General features: G+C 35.6%; 1 long non-coding RNA gene across 6 annotated transcripts; it reads left to right on the top strand.

Annotated features, from left to right (window-relative positions):
* The first annotated feature begins 3,314 nt into the window (after window positions 1-3,314).
* Window positions 3,315-5,821, top strand: LOC107465385 (uncharacterized). 6 transcript variants are annotated; one of them, XR_008002828.1, is made up of 7 exons: window positions 3,315-3,949; window positions 4,040-4,158; window positions 4,245-4,308; window positions 4,487-4,557; window positions 4,720-4,918; window positions 5,317-5,385; window positions 5,643-5,821. It is a non-coding gene; the product is annotated as an uncharacterized LOC107465385 (long non-coding RNA). The 6 variants fall into 6 exon arrangements; XR_008002830.1 differs by having other exon boundaries at window positions 4,040-4,162; XR_008002827.1 differs by lacking the exon at window positions 4,487-4,557.
* Window positions 5,822-7,591: the final 1,770 nt, after the last annotated feature.

Below are 7,591 nucleotides of genomic sequence, written 5' to 3'. Positions count from 1 at the left end.
TCATACCAACAATCTCTGTGGGATCGACCCTTACTCACGTAAGGTTTATTACTTGGACGACCCAGTACACTTGCTGGTTAGTTGAACAGAGTTGTGAGCTTCTCTAACAGTGCCTGAAATTCTTTTATCACAATTTCGTCCACCAGAAGAGTAGAAGTATGCGAATGTGATAAGCAAAAGAAAATGGAAGGGGAGAAAAAAAACTCTCTTTTTTTTTTACCGACGCGTGCGCGTCATGTGTGCTTACGCGTCGATGTGCATATTGGTTGAAGGACGCGTACGCGCCAGGTGCGCGCACGCGTGCATCGAGTTAGGCCGGAGGCATAGTGTCGGCCCAAGTCTGGCACAACTCTCAGGTAAAGGTACCGGGGGTGCATATTGTGCAATCGATGCGCGTGCGCACAGTGTGCGTGCGCGCGCATTGCGAATTTAAGATCATGTGCGCGTACGCGCCAGGTGCGCGCACGCGTGCATAGACTTGTGCCTCAGGCCCAATGTTTGCACAGTGCAAGCCTAATTCTCGGGTTTTTGGCTGGGGTTGAATTTTTTTGCATCCACGCGTACGCGTACAGTGCGCGTCCGCGTGGATGGTCGAAAATGCTCACGTGCACGTCCGCGTCATGTGCGCGAACGCGTGGATGGTGTTCTGTTTTTCAAAAAAAATTTTTCCAAGTTCTTGCACCAATCCAAGCATTCCAAACCTCCAAACAGCTACCAAAACACCCTAAAACCTTATTTATCATATTATACTTCTAACTAAACTTAACAAACCAATAAAAACATGAAATTAAACTAATTCTTACCAATATTTACAAAAGAGAAAATGAAAAGATTTTTACCATGGTGGGGTGCCTCCCACCTAGCACTTTTGCTTCATCCCACAAACTTCCCTAAGTTGGCCATCCGTTTCAAGCAAACCATATTCAAGTGGGATAATAAAACTAATAGAAATGAATTTCACCCACTCAAATGAAGGTGTAGATGGCAACTTAGGCAAAGATGCTTCCAAAGATCTTGACAAAGCATAACCAACCTCCGTTCTTCTATTTCTAGGGACTTCCACCTCTTCACAAGATCTCTTGATCTCAATCATTTGTTCAACAATTTTATCTAAACCTTTTCCTTTACTCACATCATAATAGGGAGGGTGAGAAAAATTTATCTCCTTAACGCTTTCAAATCCAACCGGAGAAGGTTCTTCAAGTTCAAAGGATTCTCCACCACTAAGACTTGATGCTTGATCTTCATCACCAAGGGAACTCAATCCTTGCTCTATCCCATCCAAGTCTTCATATGGAGTATGCCTTGGAAGGTGTGCACTTTCCTCCCTAGCATCAATTTCAATCATCTTGGAGGGATTTTCTTCAACTCTATGTTCCCATGGAGGCTCCGCATCTCCTAAGTCTTCTACCACTTCTTCTTTGTCTACAACAATTAAAGCTTCCTCCAATTGTTCCAATACAAAGCAACTTCCTTCATTTCCCACCGGAGTTTCCAATCTCTCCTTCATGCTATGCTCTCACTACAAGAAAATGGAACATTTGTAACAAAAAATTTGTATCAAATTTAAAATTGTTACAAAAAAATAATATTTTGTAATAATAATTTTTTATTGTTACAAAAGAATAATGTTTTGTAACAACATTACAAGTTGTTACAAAACATGATAGTATTTTGTAACAACCTGTTTTATTTTGTTACAAATTATGTTAGTTTTTGTAACGATATAGTGTTTTGTTACAAAATCTTGTAATATTTTGTAACAAAAAAAAAAAAACAAGTTGCAAAAATTCAAAATATTTTGTAACAATTTTTTTTTTTGTTTCAAAAACTCAAATTGTTTCGTAACAAAACAACTTTTTGTTTCAAAAACTCCAGTTGTTTTGTAACAAAAAATTAATTTGTCACAAAATTCAATATTGTTTGTAACAAATTAATTATTTATCACAAATTATAAGCATATTTTATAACAATTTTCTTTTCAAAATATTAAGCACTTTAAGGGTAAAAAAAATTGTGTATATATTTTTTTTAAAATAATTTTATTTTATATAAAAAATTAAAATTTTTTATATAATGTATGTATTCATTAAAGAAAAACCTTATTCTAAATTGATTTTAATTTATTTATTCACTAAAGACTTTAATTTTAGAAATTATTTAATTAAAGCTAATTAAATCAAATTTTGATAATTAAATTAAAATTTTTCTCTAATTTTATAGTTGTTGGATAATTTTCTATATTTGAACTATAAAATTTAGTAATTGCAAAATAATAAGAATTTTGTATAAATTGATTTAAAGAATTGAGATTTTGGAATTTAATATATTTTAATTTTTATGAATAAAAAAAATTAATTATATTATGTCTAATTATTGAATTAGAGTCTTTATTTAAAAAAAATAATTCAATTTATAAATTGATAAATAATTAAATAGTATTTTTATAAATATTATTAATAGATTAAAAATAAGTTTTTGATTTTCAATTACTCCTAATTTTAGTGAAATGGCTGAAATATCCCTAATCCTAATTCCCAAATTGGGAACCCTAATTCTAAATCCCTAATGAAACCCTAAGCCGCCTTTCCCCCCTTTAGTAAACGAAAGGAAAAGAAACAACACCCACACTAACACATGAACTTTAACCAAACAAAAAGGGAAGAGATGAGAGGGATCTGCGGGAGAAGGGGAGGGGAGAGTGAGGGCAGCGCCGGCAAGCGTCACTGCCACCGCGCCGTCAGGTTGCACAGAGAAGAGAGAGGGAGAGCTGAGGAAGGAAAAGAGAGAGAAGATCGCGCTGCTACCTCGCCGCTGCTCACCATGCCATGTCGCATCGCCATCTTGCCGCGTCAAAGGAGAGGCATCGCTGTTTTGAACCCGCGTCACCGTCACTGTCGATTGGGCCAGCTGAAGGAGAGTGAGAGAGGAACGAGAGAGCCCACGGTGGAGAGAGGGGAGATGCTGCCACTGTACCAGTCGCCGTCAAGCTCGCCGAGCAGAAGTTTCCATGGCCGTTGCCGTCGAGCTCACAAGTGAGAGAAAAAGAGTGTGCAAGTGAGAGGGGAAGGTGTTGCGCCGCCATTCGTTGTTGTTCCGCCACCGCCATTCCTTATCTTCGTCGGAGTTGCCACCGCCACGTGCCACCGCCGCGTGCCACCGCCGCTTCTCACCGCCGAGGGGAAGCCTTGTCTACGTTGCTGCCTCAGTCGCCGGTGAGTCATGCACCGCCACCAGAGTCGAAGACAGCGCCAGCTTTGTTATGATTTCAATTGTCCTTTTCTTGAAACTGTAACGCTTTAAACCTTGTCGTACTTGCCACGAAGCCAGCGCCACCGAGCCAAGCGCCGTCGCGTCACTGCGGCTGTGCCGTCATGGATGAGGAGAGAGGCGACAGACAGAGAGAGAGAGTCCGCGGTGGAGAAGAGAAAGCGCGCTCGCGAGGGATGTCGAAGCTGTGCTCCGCCGCTGTGCTGCGCGAGGTCGCCGCCATCGTCATCCTCGGCGGGTGCCCTTGCTGCCGCTGGTGGAGACGAATCCGCCGCTGGTCTGAGCTAAGAAGAAACGTATGGAGAGGTGGTGAACGAAGCCATCGCAGGAACCGCCGTCTAGAAAGGGTTCAGGTCACCATTGATGGGGCTAGCCGGAACTGTCCCGAGGTTTTTGTCGTTGATTTTGATTTTGTTCTGTTTCGGTTGAAGCCGTTGCTGCCTCTAGTCGCTCAGGTCACCCTTTTCTATTCATTTTTATCGAATGCATTATCCTTTATTAAAATTTGTTTGAATGCTGTTGAATATGCTGTTGAACATTACATAAGTGTGGAAATATAGATGTGATTGTGTCAAACGCAGCTGCAAATCCTTCTGTTGACCCTATTTTGCAAACCAAAGACTCTGTTCTTGACAAGCTTTAGGAGATTAATGTTAAGGCCTCTATACTTCTTCTCAAGGTAAATTAGTTCAAGCTGTCAATTGTTTGTTGTTATGAGCTAATGTTCTAATTGATGTGTTAACAACTTTTATGTTCTTGCATGATGCAGCTCCTCACTTGCACAAAGGCTCATATGTGGTTATTATTTCCTCCATCGCCGGCTTCAATCCTCCTGCTTCTATGTCTATGTATGGAGTGACCAAAACAGCCCTTTTTGGACTTACTAAAGTAGGTACTTCACTTGCCCTACAAAGTGTTCTTTGAACATCTAACAAAACTGCATATATCTTCTTGTTTTTAAGTCTGCTGCATAGGCCTTGGCTGCTGAGATGGCCCCAAACACTCGTGTAAACTGTATTGCTCCCGATTTTGTGCCAAGTAATTTTGCCTCGTTTATTATCAGTTATCAATCATTATCTTATTGCTCCCGGTTTTGGTTCTTTAATTTCTATCATTATCTTATTGCCTTCAAGCTGTCATGTACTCAAATTTATGAGGAATCCGCAAAAAATCTTAATTATATTAAATTAAAATACCTTTTAAGGGCCAAGGTTAGGCACTGTATATAGAGAATTTGATGGAGGAATATGTCACCAGCTTTAATGAAGTGACACAATTTTGATTGAGGTAGGGACTAAGAAAGCTTTGAAGCAAATGTTGCATAATAATGTTTTCTTACTTTATTAATGACCTATTGATTATTGATTATATATATTAGCTTTTTGTCATGGCTCCTTCAGGAATTATTGATTATTGAACCACTGTAATTTGGTATTTAACTTTGTGCAGGATAATTTTGGTAGACTGCATGATAGGGGCAAAGAAACACCCAAAGTAATGAAGCAACTTGGTTGCCATCAACAGTTCATGGACAAGTTCTAATTTGAAACTTGTACAAAATGAGACCTTGCTTTCTGATTGGAAGCAACAACAAGAGCGTGATGTCGAGATTATGAAAGCTCAGTCTAATGTTGTCAGCATCCGCACGGTGAGCCTTCCAACATCTTCTGTCCTTTATTTAATATGCCTTTATTTATTTATTTTATTTTGTTTTGCTATTCTCCTTTTCTTGATTGAATTTGTTCAGTAACTAGTATGTTGATTGTCGTTGTACACTAGATGCTCTGGCTTACCAAAGAATCTAGATATTTTTTACTTGGTTTTATATAAATACCAAGTGTCATGTGTTACTATTTGTTATACTTACCAAAAAATCTGGTTTTATATATTCTCCTAATTTCTTTTTTGTGCTAATTCTTTCTTTTTTAATACTCAAATGGATGGTATTATTTAATAAACATTCTAACTATGTTCAAGTTGTGCAATTCTAACTATGCTAATAAATATGCTAACAAGCTTTTATAATTTATTTTTTGTGTTTAATAGGCAAAATAGATCCATATGTTGTGATACAATACAAAGGGCAAGAGTAAAGGAGCACATTTGCTAATAATGGTTAGTTATATGGCATATTCAAGTTTATTTTAACTTCATGCCTAAATTTGGTTTGGTAAATTTGGTTGGGTATTGGCTGAGACATAAGTTGTGAATTTGTTGTTTTTGTTGGAACCGTAGACGGTGGAAATATCCAAGTTTTAGGGGAGGTTTTGCCAAAATTTTTCTAAACATTTTGGATAAAACTTAGTGGAAAAAATTATAGTTAGTGTTATATCTTGTTTCTAATTTTTTGTTTCGATTTTTCTTATTTACAGGAGTGCTGAAATGGTGACCACATGCTACCTTGAGGGCTCAAGAGTATTTTGATTCATAGAGACACTAATCTATGTTAGAACTTTTAACTTTTGGTTGAACTTATGCAAGACATATAACTTGTAGAACTAATCAATGTACTTACTAATGTTATTTTGTTTGAAAACAATTTTAGCTAAAAGGATCTTGTTTGAATTATGTATGTTTTTGCATATTATATAGATGTAAACTTGCTTATTAAAATAGTTAATATATTAGTTAATTTAAACAATAATTTAGTAAATTATGCATGTAATTTGTATTAAAAAATGTTACAAAATCATGTTATATTTTGTAACAAATTTTTTTTATAGGAAAAAATAGATTGTCACAAAAAATACCTTGAAGATCAAAATTTGTTACCACTTTTATAATGACTTCTGGTTTTTTGTATCAGAAAAATTTGTTACAAAATATCACTTTAAATTGTAACAGTTTCATTTTTTGTTACAAAAACTTTTTGTAACAGGACATACTGCAACGGCCCTTTTTTTGTTACAAAATCCTTTTGTTTCAAAATTTCGATTTTTGTAACAATTTTTTTTGTTACAAATATTGCTTTTTCTTGTAGTGATTACCATGGGTTTTATATAATACATGCATCAACATAAGTGGGATATGTATAAGCTATTTAAGATTTTTAAAAACTGTTAAAGTGATAAATTATCCTACCTCAATGAAGAATGGATTTGGTGCAATAATAAACTAATAAGTTCAAAACCATGGCAGCAACACAAAAGTATCAAATATTTTGCTGTATATATACTTGTCCGGTAGTAATGAGAGCTAGTAAGGCCCACAATGTATTTACGATATAAGCCCTGTTGTTTTCAAGATTTGAATACACTTGAAAAATAGACATTGGAAGAAACATAACTATAACTCTCATCCTTTAGATTCCTGAAAGTAATAGAGTATTCTAACTGAATGTTACTTAAAAACAAAATACAACACGTTATATCAAAATTGTATTATTTTCATAAAATTCATCGTCTTATACTCTCTTTTTCTTCCTACACACTTTTCAGAAAGTTATAATCTCAGCAACTTCTTTATCATGTTTATGAATGTACTACTCAGAAAAAACTCTCCCACAAGAAAATGCATAGTAATTTTAGGGATTTCTAAGAAGAAAAATAAATGATATTGGCATTTAAAAATAGTAAAATTAACCTTGTTTTGACAAGACAAATAACTCTCCCCATCCACCATTTGAAAGTTGCTTAAACAGCAGAAATTCACAAGCTTTGCATATGGCTAGAGAATCACTGTTACTATTTCCAGCAACAATCAACCCATTTATCCCAAACCATGTGGCATAGGTAAAGCAAATTCTCTATGAACCATACCTGTTAACCAGATTTGAGTGGTTTAGAGGTCTACTAAACTAATAAAGTTCCATTCATCCTAAAAGCAAGAAAGCAAAACAAAACATGCATAAATTAACCATCAAATCAATAGAAAAAAATTGAAAATAGTGGTTTTCAAAAAGGGAGTAGCCAACCATGAACCATCCGAAGCTTGAACGCTTTCAATATATACAGTGGATTTTTTAATACATCAGCTTATTTCTTCTTGGTGATGCATGGGATATAATTTTTGAACTAATGCCAATGCTTGCAGAGAGGCTGATGTACATTCCACATAACTATAGCACATAACAAATAGAAATATTAAAAAATTCAAATGATGGGTTAAAGGGTAGAAAGAGGAATGCAAAAATTTATACTGAACAAGCATTTGACAACTTACCAATAATCAATAACTATATCGCCAAAAATTTTCGCTGGATTTATTATCTGACAAAAGAGAAAGCATTCATCTAAGTGTGAATCTAATTTTAATCCAAAATCAACTTCCTAAATTTTTAGGATCAATTCATCAGCTGTAATTCCAAAATCTAGAGGAAAGG

This window comes from Arachis duranensis, chromosome 9 (assembly GCF_000817695.3).
Source record: "Arachis duranensis cultivar V14167 chromosome 9, aradu.V14167.gnm2.J7QH, whole genome shotgun sequence".
In the NCBI taxonomy this organism is placed as follows: Eukaryota; Viridiplantae; Streptophyta; class Magnoliopsida; order Fabales; family Fabaceae; genus Arachis; species Arachis duranensis.
Note: the sequence above shows the minus strand (reverse complement) of the source record. Positions and strands in the feature narration are given on the sequence as shown.